Here is an 18,014-nt window from a genome sequence, read left to right as displayed (position 1 = left end):
AATACAGCCGACGCGCACGTTAACGATTTCTAAATAACGCACACAAAGAAGTTATACAAATTCTATAGTATGCTCAATGACAATAAAGTAGTATTTGTTTGAATATTGGTTTTATTAAACGGTATAAAACCCATAAAACATTCGCTTTTATCTTTGTTCGTGAATTCACAATTTATAATTTGATGAGAAGGCTTACTACCCTACAGTTTCTAATAGTAATATTCAAATACGATTTCGGGAGGTCATCTTCTGTTGGCCTTACCACATTGTCATTGAGTGTACTTGTAGTGTATAATAATTCTTTAATAGTCAACCTATTAACCGTGCGTATGCATCATTACATTGGAATTCCACCCCACTGTTCCCGTTTATTGTATTATTAATTTTTCATCCTCCACAAAATCAATTTGGTATTCCCGATGGTTTCTTGTGACACTTGTAAGTAATATTATTAACTCTCCGACCCAGTAACAGTTAAATGAATTATTGGTATATAGCAAATTATATTTTAATTCAAGAAGCGACAAAAGTCACGACAAAGAAAATGCATTTATTATAAACCGTAACATTAGTTTCGAGTAGGAAATTTAGACAGTTTCAGTTCGATTCAAAACATACAATACCGACATAAAGTAATTCTCGAATTCACAAAGAAATAACAAGGCCGTTGGTGATATAACCGGTGTCGCGGTTTGGATAGGTACCCGGTCTGGTTCTGCTTCCTTGTTCATGTGTAAACCCGTTATTTGCGTACTTATTTAATTCCCTGTTTTATTAGAAGCCTAATTTTATAACAGCCGTATTCATACGCATTCCTAATAATTATTGTATATGATACAAAACTAACATTAATTAAAAATAATAAGCTGCCGAGTCAAACCGGTTTCAAGTCAAATCTCGAAAGGGAACTGTAGTTTTTTCTTCAATCAACTTTTAAAATACCCGATAATTACAACATTAATTTTGACTTAGTGAATGTGATGATCTGTCTGCGTATAGTTCATACACCTTAAAGCTATACCTATTTTTCTTTTTCAAGTTTTCTCTTCTAGATCTGATCTGATTTTTTCAGACCCTTTGAAAATAGATTCATTACAGGGTATTTTCCATGCTAGTTTATTTTGGCCATATCTCCTTCCACTGCAAATTAACACCACTGGGCCTTGGAGCAAGATATTCCGAGACAGTGAACGTAGGACTGATTTAATTGTAACTGCCATGAAAATGATAGATGCTCGTAAAATTTAAAATTTTAACGATAAATATGACCAAGACATAATCGTAAAATTGCGCACCTGGACGAAACGAAATCGTAAAATCGCGCCTTTGGAAAGATCAAAAAGAAGGATTTCCTTAGCAAATTTCAACCCATGCTATATAACACCATTTAAGTGATGCTTTCACTCAAGTTAACCAAGGACTAACATTTAAAGGTTTCACAACTGAAGTTAGTCTTGCTCTTTTGTAACTCCATGATAATGAACAACGTTATAAAACAATTCCCAGTCATACCATTAAGAAGATCATATTTTCTACTGGACAGGAGATTTGACATTCCCATTGGTTATAATGGTGGTTATAACTGTTATAAAAGTTTTACTACAAAGGTTTCTTTACTTAATGACAAAAGACATCAATAGAAAAATAGTCATTGAGAAGATTACTAAACCGAAATGTCACATACATTATAGGTTATAGCTGATCAGAATATGTTTCGTTGAAATTGTATATTTAACCAAATTCAATAAAAAAAAACTGTTGAATTATCCTGTATTTCTTTCCTAAAAATGAAGTAGATTAAAATTTCTGCCCGAATAATACGAAATATTTAGGTTCAGTAAAATGCCAGATCGAACAACAAACGATATAACATATGTAAAGACATTGTAAAGCTCCGTTTTCTATACATTTTAATTGCTTGTATTCTGGAAATGTTTTAAGTAATGTTTATATGATATTTATAAAATATGTTACTATTGTAATCGATTTTGTATATACCTATAATGGTTTAATGGTTATTATATGTTTTAATAAGCTTCACATTCAAGAAAAGTATTGGAACAGAACATATTCCTTGACAATTATGACGCACAAAGAGTAATTCATATATCTGTACAAGTATGTCTATAGTAATTCTTGTAAAAATACTTTTAATCCTACAGTATTGGAATTTGAAGTTCATCGTTAAACACGTGCGTCATAAATATATTTCTACGATTATACTTTAATTATTAATTAAGATTTTTGAATTTAATAATTATTAGTTAATATTTTGAATTTAATAATTATCTTTTAAAAAAATCTTTCGAATATATTAGTTTACAGCCGTCTTTGGTTATCAAACTTCATGATTTTTAAGATTCAGAACTTTGTTTGTATAAACATTAAGATATGATCGTAACCTATTAGAAAGAATAACAATTAGGGTAAGAAGTATGCGGCACTGTATTACAAAATTTTCCTTGAAGCAAGATCAATATATAGGATTGTGCTTGGAGGATGACCCGGCATTATCATGATCTGTAGAACAGAATAGCGTAAATTAGCCAAATTATGAATTATGTTAGTTAGATGGAGTGACAGTCTCGTATTTCAACCCATCCGTATCAATATATAGGCTAATTTGAAAGAAAAACAAACAAAATCCGCATAAATAAATATTTCGGTCCTCGTGTAGAGTAGACCAACATAGGTTTTACTCAGATTGCAACAAATGATGATTTAATTTAACTCAGATTGCGACAAACAATGATTAAATTTTAAACAGATTGCGGCAGATGAAGATCAAATTCTACTCAGATTGCGGCAAATGAAGATCTGATTTTACTCATATTCCAACAAATGACGATATAATTTTACTCAGATTTCGGCAAACGAAGATCTAATTTTACTCAGATTGAAATACTGAACAATCTGGATCTTCTCTGAAAATATTCAGCAACATCTCTAGTGTCATATTAACTCACATCAACAGATATCATTGCTACATAAAGATCCAGACATCTCTATAATCAATATAATGGTCGAGTTTGACATTAATAAGCAAAATTGTTATTTGAGAGCGTCTTTTTTTCAAATTCGTACACAGAATCACCACTGAAAAAATCGAATACAAGTATCATTATTACTATAGCGTGGTAGGCATCGTATGCTCCTTTACATTGTATATTCAGCCGACATTCTAATTATATTAAATAATTAAAGACGAATTTTCTTTTATGTACAGTAAATGAAATGTCTGTTCTTTTGTGTGACTGTAGACGTTTTCCGTGTTTTTTGGTTATCCAACTGTTCTAATACTGATTTTGCCCAATAACTATCCAAAACCATCCCATGTGGTTTTCGTCATCTTACTAAATTTATATTAGACCAGACAATTTTACAAAGATATTAAAATACTGACAATCGAAGATGAAAAAGCACATTGTTTATTATTACAAAGAAAACAATCTTAAAATATCCAAAATTAAAAACTGTATCTGAAAAACAAACCTATATAAGAAGATAATTTCCATCCAGTTTTTCACGATCTTGGTATAAATCTATTTTATTTATAATTATAGAACATATTACAATTATTATAGTTTCTGGAAGGTTTTACATACTTTTTTATTATTATTATATAGTTATCCTTCATCAAAAAGCGTAGTTCATTTAATGAGATTCCACAATATAGTTCATTACAGGGTGGAACATGATATACCGTGTCTCATGTCATTGTAAGGCCCTAGAATTGATGTCAGCAGCTTCACAAAAGCGCAGGATCCAGATATAGAGAGTTTACAAGTTCTCAACCCAATTGCCTGGAATTAATTCCGTACGCACTTTATTTTTACCTTCACCAGTTAATACTCTTATTACATTACAGAAATGGGCAATTATTTATTTGTATCTTTATTTTATTACCCGTACAGTAGTATCCCAAGATAATTAACCTTTAAGTAATTTTAAAATCTTGTCATCTTGAATCTGTTCATTACTAAGTGATAACATAAAATAACCAATCAAAATTCGAACAAAAATATTGTAATCATTAAAAGTGGGCAAGGGAAACTTATACTCCGACAAATATAATATTATATTATTGTATTAAGATATTTCACCAAAAATGTAATGTAAAACGGCTGACTTTGCTACATGATTTGGTAAAGATACTATTTATAGTAAAGAGAAATCGCTTGCGCGTAGAGGTCTTTAGCTATGGGAGGAAACCGGGGGATTCGGAGAAAACCAACGAGGTTCGACAGGCGACCATACAACTTGTCATGTACAAGCGCGGAATCAAAACCACTTGACTCAATGCCAGACCTTATGATGTAACACACACGCGTAAAATCATTCGGCCACCCATTCATGCGCTTGTTGTCATCCTCGCAGCTCTTCATGAAAGTTACGTTATTTTCGAGTAGTGTTGCACTTCTTCCTAAAGTCTGATTCTCTGTTGGTATTAAGAAGACTAGTTTAGCAAGTCTTAGTTAATTTTTACAAGTATTTTTTTATAATTAAAGACAATTAAATGTAATTTACTGTATGGAAAATCACCAAACCAATGCTATAGTAATGTATTATAACTTTCCTTTTAATGAAACATTTAAGATACAAAACCTGTAAATGTTTTTTAATGTTATGTAAGTCTCCGAAGAGTCACAAAAACATCACAACTTCGCACACAATCTATATTTTTGTTGCAATGGCCTTTTACTGCCCTCGTGTCCTTTACGAACTTTTCAGACATACCTTAAGAAAGTTAATAAAACACCTTTGTTTTAATATCGTAAACTGACACTGTACTGATTTTTAATTTTATTGTAAAACCAATCTGACGGTGACGGATGGTATAATACTGGTCTTGAGGGAACAAATCTCATTAACTCGCTTTTCCACGAATCATTGCCCAAATCTAACTCGTAAATGTCGCCATATTTTCATATTTTTTTCCAAGTTAATACTAATAAATTGAGTTGCATGTGATTAGAATAAGGTCAAGAACAACAAGGAGTCGAAGACGCCTCGGCTACTCTTTTATATGCTAATTATTCCCAATTCCGATTTGACATTTGGTTTGTATACGGCTCCACCAATTTTTTTTTAACCATTGGTAATTTATAGAGGATGGACATTACCAATTTCATCTAGAAATTAAAATATCTTTAACTTGATTGCAAATCATATTCAAAATAACCCGAAACTGACCCTAAAATTGCACATTTCATTCCAGTTTAGTTTCTAATTGCCACTGACACAATTTCATTTTTTCTCGAACATAGCCCATGTAAATGTAACCCTTTTGATTCGAAAAGTGTTCTTTCACTTATTGTCAATGAAATTAAGATGTCGATATGATTCTATCTGATGGTGCACTGTGAATCTTAGATGAGCTCCGTGGGTATAGTGAACAACGCCCACATTGTTGATATAAACCAAAACAGGCCGCTCTTTGTGGAAGCACCAATGCCTCATTATTTATAGTAAATAAAGTCTTAGAATAATCTACCTTGTGCCATTGTCATGTTGTTCTTTCTGATTAGTTAGCAGGTCAACTCACGGGAATGGTAATGTATTGCTGGTGTTGTCTTTTACTGAACTGTAATCACTCCAAATCATTTTTTTTCTCCCTGTTGTGAAATAGAATAAGGTTTTTTGGAAAACCCTTTCTTTATCTGGCGAATATTTATCGTATTGGTTAAATACATAGGCCTAAAAATACAAACGTACACTGTTAAATATAACGAGGTAGTGTACACCAAATAGAGTGACAACTAGATTAGTTGCCACCTAAACAGGGGTAACTCCTAACGTTTAGTGGTGTAAACTGATAACACCAAAATAGTGTAGAACATTATACCAATTCAGGTGACAACTATAGTTGTCACTTCCAATAGTGTAACCTGTCTGATACACTACATTCCGATGAGTGTTGCACTCAGTTGTTGTTGTTGTTCTTAGTGTTTAACGTCCGCTTCCACCGAAGGTAATATCGCAGACCAGTCTTATTTTTCATTTTGTTTTAAATATCTTTCCTGTGAAAAGAAACCGGAGTACCCGGAGTAAACCCACGAGGTTGAAAAGGCGCCCCTATCTACAAGCCACATACGCTCACACCAGGGGTCGAAACCACAAACGCAAGCCCGAGTTCACCGGCCAGCTAGAGGTCGAAGCGCGGCACTCTAGACCACTAGGCCATCGCAACTCCACTTGCACTCGTGTAATTTTACACTTAAAGATACATTATGGGAGATAAGATAAAGAGCTGGCAGTTCTCACTATAATAGTTAAAAACTAGATAATGTAAAGGCAATTTGCTGAAAATTTCAGTCAAATTGATCCACTATGAACCGAGAATTAAGCAATTGAAATTTCGGCCTAGCTTCGATCATCATTACTAAAGTCTGTACGATAAAAACATAGTCTCGATCATCCATTTCATGTTTGAATTATGAATGAAAGTCGAGCAGCAAATGGGATCATAATCCAGTAAATATCACAGGCTAGCGATGCCATCGAGAGTTGATTATGGTCTGGATATGTTAATTAATGTCTAATTAATAATTTAGATAACATTTCAGGCCTAAAGAAAGACCCGCAATTGGCAGATTTAGCTCTTGCATAATGTATGTTTAAACAGTTTACACCCGTGGAAGTAGATACCACCTTGGTGGAAGCGGACGTTAATTGAGAGAGAGAGAGAGAGAGAGAGAGAGAGAGAGAGGGAGAGAGAGAGAGACATGGGGTTTAACGTCCACTTGACACAAACTAGGTCATTTCGGGACTAACATATGGTATAATTTTATTTCAATAATTCGCTTGCGCATAGGGGCCTTTAGCAGTGGGAGGAAACCGGAGGACCCGGAGAAAACCCACGAGCTTGGACAGGCGACCCTACTCCTTGTCACGTACAGCCGGGGATTCGAACGGACGTTAAGTAAAGCTATTTCACACGCGGGAGTAGATTAAGCATTACAACAACTTTCACTTCCACATTAATCATTACACGAAAGCGGCGTATTTTGTTTATGAAAACACTGCTGTAGAACAGTGTTGGGTTGGATATTTATTTCAAGCAAACGAATTTTAAGTGCAGAAAACTTGAAATTAGCTATACGCCTCTATAGGGCGTTTAACCTGACCCATGAATATAGGTTACCATTGTTGGGTGTAGCTCTTTTAGTTGGTTACCCTTGCGAAAGTGTCACATTTAAAAAAAAAAACACTAACTGGTGTAAAGTTTACACTTCTTAACACAGCTTATAGTTTTTAATTACACCCAATTTAACAGTGTATTGTACTTAACAAATATGAAAATGATAGACCACCATAAAAGGATTTAAACAAGTGTAAAACTGACCTCATCTGTTCTAATGTCTCATGACAAAAAGAATATGGACCACTGAAGAAACTTTCATTCTGTTCTAACCAGAATAGGAGTTTATTTTTTGAAAAAGAAAACAACTTGTTTTAATTGTTATCAATTACAATTATCTCTCACTTTCTAATATAGTGTAAATACAATATTAATAACAGCACGAACGTTTTTACAAAATGAATATTAATGTAGCATTATGATGAAACGGTTCTTTGATACCATTTCTTTGAACGATGTTTTTATACGTCAATGAATCGAATGTTACGAAATGTATGCAAATTAGTAAATGCAATGCGTATATTGACATAGTGTAGAGTTACAAAAGAAGATAATAGCATCAAGGTAATGTGTGCATGTTCTGGCATTTTTAAGCTTTTCATACCAAAAGAGATTCACATGTTGTTGATCTTTTAAGGGGGTTTGTCATTAAAATAACATAATACAGCCCAATTGATAATGCGCACACTTGTAATCAAATTAGTGGCGTTCACGTAACACAGGACACTTTAAAACAAAAAAATATATCACATTATTACGCTAGTCTCAGAATAATTATACAAGTTCACATTTAATATGAATGTATATTGTCGTCACCTTTATTGTCGCCTGTCAACAATTTCATTGGGTATAATATGAATAAGATCGCTATCGCAAATTTCAGAGTCATCTCCCGACATGTGTACGCGATGCAAGGCAGAGTTCTTATAGAATTTTAAAAAATCATTGGGGTTGTTCATTAGAGCTCAATCAAGAACCCTTTCAAGTTTTATACGTCATGAGTATATAGATTACTGATATAACGGAATTGAAAACAAGTCGACCTTATAGATTCCAGAAACATCAGTTTCTTCTCTGAAATAATATTTTGTTATACGCCCTCTTTTGTTTAATTGATCACTTTATTAATTATATTAATAATATGACATGTTGTATTATATATTCACCATTAGGGATATTAACAAGACATGGTACGTATATATGATGGGCAAATATACATATTCCTTATATTCTCATTTAGTTAATTGTTCACGATTAGTTATAATAATTAAGATTTGGTAAGGTAATAATTTTATTATGGTAATATATTGTCTGGGATGTCTACTGAAATCACAAATATATTCTCCACCGGTATAGAATTATAATGTCTATTGAAATGTTTATTCATATAATATGACTTCACTTGGTTTTAGTTTGATATTCTACTCTGAAAGCATTGGTAATGTAAGCGAATGTGTACAATCAGTGAAATTAAGGCTCAAGAATATTGATATCCAAGGTTGTTCAGCTAAGTTAATATCACAAGATAGTCTTACTGAATACAGTAGTTTTAAACTTGAGTGTTATATGGTGTAATGTAGGAATAAAGTTGAGACGCAATATTACCCGATTACACTTAATCCTGTTACCACTTTTAGCAAATTTATTTAAAAGGAGATAGAGATTTGGGGTTTAACGTCCACCCGACACAATATGTCCAGGTGAAATATATATATGGCGCGTTGCCCTTGCGTACAAAGTCCTGTAACCATTCTAGATGTTTTGAGATGATTTTTTTAAACTTCGTGGTCTTATTCAACTACTCATAGACATAAACCATAACGAAATAGTTACCATATATGTGTTACTTACATTGTCATGAAGCCTTATAATCGCAAGTTTTACCTTAACGAAAAAGATATAAATAGTGACAACCGAAGCATCTCAAAAGACCAAGCTGCTGGTTGGTGAATATTTTGTTGTCTGGCAACATCTATATTTTCAAAATCAACAATAATTATTCTCACCTTCAAACCAAATATTTCTAATGCAATGCTGTTCAGTGCTATTATTTATTCTGCAAAGTATATGTTTTATTTATAGTGTTTGGAGTGGCGAATGCTGATTGAAATTAAAATTGTTTAGAGAATTTTCATTACGCTTGTAGATCATGTCAAACATTGATTAATGTACGTGTTTAGGTAACCTATAAGCGTCACTTGCCACAATCAAACTCATGAATTCCCCGCTGCTTCAATATATCATTAAAACTATATACCGCGGTCACATTTAGGATCAAACGATCGGGTTATTATTTATTGATAAGTAAAAACAAATCATCTGAACTAAAGATAGGTTATAGATTATATTATAACGAAAGTAGACTCGAAGAAAAGATAAGGAACAATGGTGCGATCTGAAATACGACCACATGAGAATTATGACGTCATTTAATCTTTCTAATTTGAGGGTTTTTTTAGCTATCGCTCCAAGCGAATTTAACTAATACGTAAACTACTATTTGTCGTAATTTAACACAAATTCCTATTAATAGATCTTACGGAAATGGCCGTTTAACTCTTGGATTGTTCATGTTTCTACTGATTGCAAATTGGCAACAACACATTCACCTGACATTAAACGTTTACGTACCGGTCTTTCTTTGGTAAACATGATTTAGATTCGATGTCTTTCGACAGATACTTTAAGTGATGTAAATCATTAATGGCAGAACACCAATGTTAAATGGCGTGTTTTTCTTTTTCTAGAACGAATTATACCACTTCTCATTCGACGAGTCCATATAGCTGGCAAATACTTATTTTTCTTTCGTAAAGTGAGAACGACTGCAGAATACATTGGTATTACGTCTTGGTTATTTTTATACAAACTTAAGAAATAAAGTTACGATTTTTTTCTGGAAACCATTATTAGACTACGTTTGATTTGACCTCTCTATCCTAGAATTTGATCTGGATCATACATCAAATTGTGTAAAGGTCCTCTATGCATGTCCCTCCAGAGTTCAGTTGATTGATAGTGGGAAATCTGAAGATATTTTTAGTTTCATTATGCCCATATTGTTTGTTAGCTTTTGTATATTTAATACGAAACTAAAACTTACTAGCGGTGCCTGTTTACCTTTCTTTATTGCAATATTTTGTGTTACAGAGACAAGCCATCTATATACGGGTTATGTCAAATGCTATTGACAGCCTACATTAAATATTTTTCACAATTTTTGAAAATGTTATTTGAATTAATTAGAAAAACAATCGTTGACTGTTATTCACTCCCCTTTCTTAATAACTCAATTCTCACGATTGAATAAATATTCTAATTGGTTATATTGATTCAATATCGCTCGTTAAGACTTGGTTTGACTTATCATATTTAAATTTTTAATATTAACTACTAGCTATAACATAATCATAAAATGTTATTGCATTACAAGCAGGGAATCAATACATCATAGATTTCTTAATTCAATATATTATATCCTATAATTTAGTTTGTATGATTTTACAACGAGGCAATGGCACATGGGTGTGTGTGTGGGGGGGGGGGGGTGTAACGTCCACTCGACATAAACTATGTCATTTTGGAACTAGCAAAAGGTTAATATTAGCAGCATATTGGACCCGGAGAGAGCCCACAACCCTCCAAACTTGGTATCGATATTACGCCAATTGACTCAATGACAGACAATATGATCAGGAGCACACGAATTAGACCATTCTACCAACCATCTCCGCTGCCACAGAAGGCCATAAAGGTGTTTGTTAGATAATCATTTAAACCAGTAGATTTTTGATAGAGCTCTGTATTATCATTAATGCAAGAAATTAAAGAGCGCGAAATTAATAGAAAGCAGTCTGAATTTAAATTAGATTTTCTTAATTTTAATCCTTTTTGAACATATAAGCTTTTTGGCAAGATTATTTACTAGTTTAAATGGAAGAAAGTCTATATTTGCAGTTTATTCAGAACTATGGTGTCTTTAAGGACTTGATTAAAGAACTGACTTGAACTATAAGGAATCTCATTAGTGTTTGAATCAAAACAATACTCCTGTTTCTTTATAATTATAAGGAATTTCATTAGTGTTTGAATCAAAACAAACTACTCCTGTTTCTTTATAGATTGTTTGGGTCAAGACTTTGCGAATTCTCTGTACCTACTACTCGGGGTTCATTTTATTTGATGGTCACTGACATACTGATTGTTGAACATTTTATTGTATCTTTATATAACGGAAAAATGTCATTAATATCCATCTTGTGTAATACAGAAATTGTCTTTGTGTTTCTACTGAAGCGGGAAGTCGCCACAAGGAACCTCTTATTGCACTTCCTGTCAGGATTGGATTGCTGTGTTATGCAATGTCCCCTCCATTAATTATAGCTATTGTCTTCTGTGTTTTGTTAAACACATTCTATTATCTATGAATTCCGTACTTCTTATTTCACTGTATTCTTAAGTTACATACTGGCTGATAATGTGCTTTGTTTAAAATATATCCCATTCCATGTCACATTTAATGTGTTAAGGAATAAACTGCTATTTGGTTATTTTAATAATCAAGTACCATGTGGCACCGGTGTCACAATAGTTTTGAAAGGTTCTAGCAATTTAAAATACTTCAAGAATTTCGTTTTGATGTTATTAGTATAAAAGTACACAGAAGAAAAGCAATTAATTACCCAAGACAACCACAAAAGACGAATTTAATATGATGACGTTCCTTTTGTCTTCAAATATAAATATTTATTAGTCTTGTACATTAAGACATTGCCCCTAAGGTAACCTTCTGCACAGTGGTCACGGCTTCCGTAATCTGAATACATATCGTTACTCAATTTTTCTATTAGCATGACAGTGTGGAATTCCTAATGCTACTTTCCATTAGGCTCGTCCGTAATAGAGACGTAGATCTGTAGTAAGATTTAATCTGTCTGCTTTTATTTAAATTGTGGCCTAACCAGACACGGGTTATTTATCAGAAAGATATTTTGATATAATTTTCGATAACTTAGATTTTGGGCGTTGTCACAACATGCCTTCTATAGAATATCTTATTCTGTTGAATTTCTTTGCGTCAAGTGTTTGTCCGTTTGTGTTTTCCTGAGTATGATGTCTTGTCCGTGTATTTGTTTTTGTGTAAATTTTGTGTGGTGCAGTCCCCCTGCACTTACTATTACAGAACAGTCGGTACTTCTCACCCTAAGACCACGAGAAAATAGAGTTATTTAATAAGTTGTACTAAACAACCCTTTACAGGGCACTCGGTACTACTCACGATAACACTGTGAGAAAATACATTCATAACGTGTACCAAATAACACTTTACGAAACGAATGGTACTACTCACAATAAGACGGTAACAAAATACAGTCATAAGTTGTACTAAAAGAACTCTACTCGGAACACTCAGAACTGGTCACCGTAAAATAAGTTTTACTAAGCAGTTCTATTACACAAGGGTTGCATAGATGTCCAATATAGTCAACCAGTTACATCTATTTTGAGGAGTCTTTTTAAAAATATGCCATTTTCTATTTTCAGAGAGCAATGTTTCTTGCACGACTTATGATAGCTTCAGATAAGTTAAAGTACAACAAACCAAACGGTTCAAGTTTAGATATAACAGATTTGTCATCGTTACCTTTCTCAAGTCAACAAAAACGGTACAGAGCACCAATGCAAGGACGATCAGGTAAACTTTTACAATCACTGATATGAAAAATACGTGAAAGAGGGGGGGGGGCGGATGAAAAGGCGTCATTTATCCAAGTCTGTCGCATGTTGTTTCTGCTATAATGGCTTCTAAACGGTGCAATGTTGTGCAGTAAAACTATGGAGTGTCAATGCAAGCAACACTGCCACCCTGTGTCCATCGAGTCACTTCATTCCACGTGTTTATAACTAGATACTGAATTATTTGTTTGCTTCTCTAAATATATTTTTATACAAGATAAGTGTTGTGGAAAAAACGAGATTTTACTTATAGAATGCCATTATGATATTGTATTAACCCATGCAGTATAACTGAAGGCCCCTTTCCCCTTGGCAAAATACAGATACATTATGAGCCATGACATCAAGTGTGTGGTGTTACTATGATATGTCACGCAATGATACGCGAAGAGCAGTGCTAGCGGAGCTTTTAGGTGAAACTTTCTTAAACTCACAAAGTATTAATTCTTATTACGAATACAGACTTTGTTATTCAAGATGTCTTATTGTTAATCAATATGGTAATACAGTCCTTACAAAACTTACAACCCAAAGCATTAATGTAACTAGAATGGCCAATTTCAATACATTCTGTCAGGATTATGTTCTATAATTGTTAATAGAAGAGGATTAACCAACATCGTTCAGTGTCAGGGAAACAATTGGAGTGGGAAAACAGACGTAATTCTTTCATTTTTGTTTTTGTTTGTTACGATTTTTTTTGCTTCTATTGCTTTTCCATTATTTGTTTGAGATTATTTCAAGGAAGAATGTAACTTTACACTGCGTTAAAGATGATGGGAATATTACAATCCCATTAAAATCTCCAGTAACTTCTACAAAACATAGAAACCAAATTAGCGCTATTCCGATTACAAATCGTAGCCGAAGGAGTTTACGGGGTGGGGGTGTAAATTAAAAGAAAAATATAAATTAATATTAAGGAATGTTGATTTTAAAATATGGTCGTGTACGTGAGTAGCTCGTAATACCGAGTTGTTTGTTGAGCGGTATTTTACTGTATAACAACTATGTTTCTTCCTGGTCTTTTTAAAGATATATGCTAGCCTCAATCTGATTAAAACACAGATCCAATTTCGTTTCGATTTTATAGTTCAAAATTTCGATTTTACTTGTCTTTACTATACTTGGATCTGGAAGCGTTGTTATTTAACTCGTGTTCTGCTTGAAATGAGGGGTCAGCCAATCAAATGGTCTGTCGAATCGAGCGTTAGACCTTTTTTCCGCGGAACTGTGGGTAGACATTAGCGGCAATAGAAATCAAAACAAAGCAAAAGTAGATAAAAAATACATGGCGGTCGCTAATTGGTTAATCGAATGACTGACGTAATCGGGTCAAATGTCGCTTGCTTGGTACTTGACGTCATAGAACGTGATAGATAGATAGAAATGGGGTTTAACGTCCACTCGACACAAACTAGGTCATTTCGGGACTAACATATGGTTTAATTTTATTTACATAATTCGCTCGCGCGTAGGGGTCTTTAGCCGTGGGAGGAAACCGGAGGACCCGGAGAAAACCCATGAGGTTGGACAGGCGACCCTACTCCTTGTCACGTACAACCGGGGATCCGAAACCACGCCAGTCATAGAACGTGAACTCCCACCATAACTTGTTAGATCTACATGTAGTGTAGGCCATCGAAAGTATAAAAAACGAAACGAAATATAGATCTATATTTTAATTAGATTGATGCTAGCCTATAGTCATCCACGGTAAAAAGGTCATCAAATTAGAAAAAATTGTAACTGCCTTACTGACACTATACTACAGTATATCAAACCTCGGATCATATACAAAACAATCGTTTCATTCTCTTTATGTTGAATTTGTACATCTCACCTCATGTAGGGTGTGCAGAATGGATTCGGAAATGAACAAAAGTTACCAATAATAACCATAATTATAAGCGATTGTCTACAAAATCAATAGGTTATGTACTTTTAAATGAACAATTAATATATTATAGCCTTCCAATATTTATACATTACTGCAAAAATATTAATATTTCATGTTAAGTAGTCTATAATTGTGCCGTAGATGGACATAAAACCACGATTTTATTACGAGAAAAAAAAGCTAATTGAAACGAATGTTCCAAGCATCCTACCAACTGTGCATGGTTAATTATTTGTGGGGAAATTGAAGTGTGTGGTCGTGTATAGAAGTGTTATTTTTTCATGTATAAAAATTAATAGTTTCAACAAGACAGTAACAATAAACTATATGAATCGCACAAGGGAAAACATATTATTAATACAAAAAAAAAAAAAAAAATAATTCCAGATTGTGTCACAGAATACTTTTTAGAACGCGAAACAGATAAACAAACATCGTATCAGGAGGACAGCACCACAAGCAAAAAAACTACACAGTGGACAACAAACGTATATCAAATCCAGTGAATGGATCATTCATGCGCTGTACAATCCCAGGCCTGTAATGATACAAGCTTCACTCAAGATGAAAAGCAAACTGACAATAAAACAGACAAATTATACTTAGCAATGAATACAAGAAAGACGCAGTAAATATTAAGATAAAGGTCAGATCGGGTGGCCTCCTTACTGCGCTGCTGCGACCGTACAGCGACTAAATGCACAAGGTCGCCGCCAAACGTAAACACAACGCGAGAAATTGTCCCAAAAAAATTACAAACTTGAAAAAAATCTCGTTCTTTACCCCGTCAGACCGGGGTGACGCCTTTACTGCGCTGCTACGGCGACGAAAAATGGCCCAAGAGCGCGTAAAGATCGCCATAAGCGTGGTGGAAACGCCAGATATCGCCCTGTGGTCTCGATGGTGTTTCTTGATGGCGATCGCGATAGTCTGACATCATAAATTAGAACGTCAAAACTTTACCAATACACCAATAATAAGGGTGATAATCCGTATAGAATTTCAGAAATAACTAAAATGGTTTAAATTAAGAATCTAGGAATAAAAATAAATAGGAACAAATATGTAATGATTTTCTAATATAAAACTTAAGAAAATATTAACTTATTGGCTTTTTAATTGGTCTATACCGTACATTAGCTTTTTTTTTAAAGTTTTCCTATAACTTACATCAACCCGCATATATATATATGTTTAAAACAGCTATTTCACTAAAACAATACAAAAAAAAAATGCTTTCTTAAAATAAATTATATGACAACTATTCCTCTAATGGGTTAAAAGCCACAACATCGAACTTTTTCTCATAATGTTTGATGTCATTCCTACAATAAACAATGAAATGCTTTTGTCGATGTAGAAAAACAGCATAGAGTTGTACACTGTTAATGCTAGAGATTAGCGTATAGACATCCACCATAATCATACACTTATATTAGGTTTAAAAGGGTTGAAAACGAGGAAGACAATATTATTTTTACGTCGCCTTTTATTAACACACGATTCTACAAAATCAGCTTTTACCTGATAAAAAAAACATTTTGTATTCCTACATGATAATGCGTGCTAATCGAGAACTAATCGAATATGTAGTTATGATCTTATCTATAGATAGAATAAGACAATGTTTATTATCGTTTAATTCTTCAAATATTGCATAACACGAAAATTACGAGCAAACTGTCCCGCCCTCGTAATCCAGTTAATCTGGGATATTTATTTGTTATGCTTAATTATAAATAGGCAAAAGTACAATTAGCTATGTATATCATCTCCCCCCTCGATTTCAAGATTTCACGGGATATCAAAAATAAAAGTGAATTTAAAAGTAACGGGATTTAGTATCTCATTCCATGGAATTCCATTGCTCAATTGCTTGATAACATCGATCACTTACTACCTTAATGTCGGCTAGTTTATAGTTTCTTCCCAAAAGTACCTACAGATATCAACACGGTCAAGGGTGTTGTTTTCAGGAGTCTTACGCACCGAATTCACTGAATTTATTTGGAAGTTCTCCTTTAATTTCTTCCCGTAGGTACCTAGAGATAAAAAACAAGGTCAAGTGTGTGGTGTTCAGGAGTGTCTAACGCATTGAATTCACTGAATTTATTTGGAAGTTCTCCTTTAATTTGTAATGACCATGAAAAATCAAACCATAGCCTCAAATTGTCAGAAAAGCTCCCAATAAATAAAAACGGCTAATTCGTCAGGGAATCAGAACTTGCACATAGATTTTCTATGAAAATATTATAGCAAGAACAACATGTGCTTCAGTCTGTCAGTGGGGCTTAACACCCGCTTCCACGTAGGGTAATGTCGCAGGCAATGACAAGTACCTTAATAGTTAACCATTTTATTACATTTCAGGTGGGATGTCTCTTTGTTTGTGGAAGGTATGCCCGGCTGCACCTTGGTTGGTTTCCAAAAAGAGTATTGGCATGGAGAGTGTTAACTGACAAACCAGAACAATAGCAATGAAACTGTTAAAAAATATATAATTTATTATTCTGTACAGATTGTTGAAATGTATTTTCAATAAAACCCGAACTGTTGATAAACACAATTTGTTTTTCTTTAGCCAATTACGATACGTTAATGAATATTCGAGCTTATGGACGAGGTGGCAGTATCCTCTTTCGAAATAGTAGTCGCAGAATGTTGAATTATGATGAAAGAAAAGTTGAAATAATGAAGTTATTAATGCAAAATTGTTTAATTTAGATTTTGGCTCGTTTCCTCCCTTTAATAAAAAATCTTACATTCTGTATTTATTTAAACGTTATATTATAATTTTTAAAACAACAAGGTGGCTTTCCAGTGTCGGTGGTTATTGTTCTTTATCGTTTGAACCATATATATTGTATTCAATGCCAATTTTTATGATTAGAAATAAATTGTGAAAAACAAATAATAAATGCATTTCCCACCTTTCTTACCTACCCCCCCCCCCCCACCACCATCCTCCGTCGAAGTTGGCTGCTTAGTTCAAATCAATGTCTGCCAGATGCCATGATCTGATCAAATATTTCCGTTCATCAATTAATTCGAATTAAAGTCAACAGACCGCGCTTGTCTACAGATGTCAAATAATTAAATATCAAAGGAAGATTTCGTATACCTTTGGAGTCAATCCAAAATGAAACACCCTGAACTCTTACCCAAAGGAGTCAGTTACATCATAAAAGCCCAGGGTCATCACCTAAAAATATATCACACTGAAGTTGGTCTGTCGCC

General features: G+C 33.6%; 1 protein-coding gene across 3 annotated transcripts in view; it reads left to right on the top strand.

The window, feature by feature from the left end:
• The window catches only part of LOC126827152 (protein bicaudal D), a 51,697-nt gene extending 34,354 nt beyond the window's left edge, over positions 1-17,343 (top strand). For all 3 annotated transcript variants that reach the window (XR_007682586.2, XR_007682589.1, XR_007682588.2), the window contains 2 exons: positions 12,686-12,836; positions 17,148-17,343. The gene's annotated coding sequence lies outside the window, so the exon portion shown is untranslated. The remainder of the gene's footprint in view (positions 1-12,685; positions 12,837-17,147) is intronic.
• Positions 17,344-18,014: the final 671 nt, after the last annotated feature.

Source organism: Patella vulgata, chromosome 7 (assembly GCF_932274485.2).
Source record: "Patella vulgata chromosome 7, xgPatVulg1.2, whole genome shotgun sequence".
NCBI classification, from domain to species: Eukaryota; Metazoa; Mollusca; class Gastropoda; family Patellidae; genus Patella; species Patella vulgata.
This window is presented reverse-complemented; position numbering and strand designations above follow the sequence as displayed.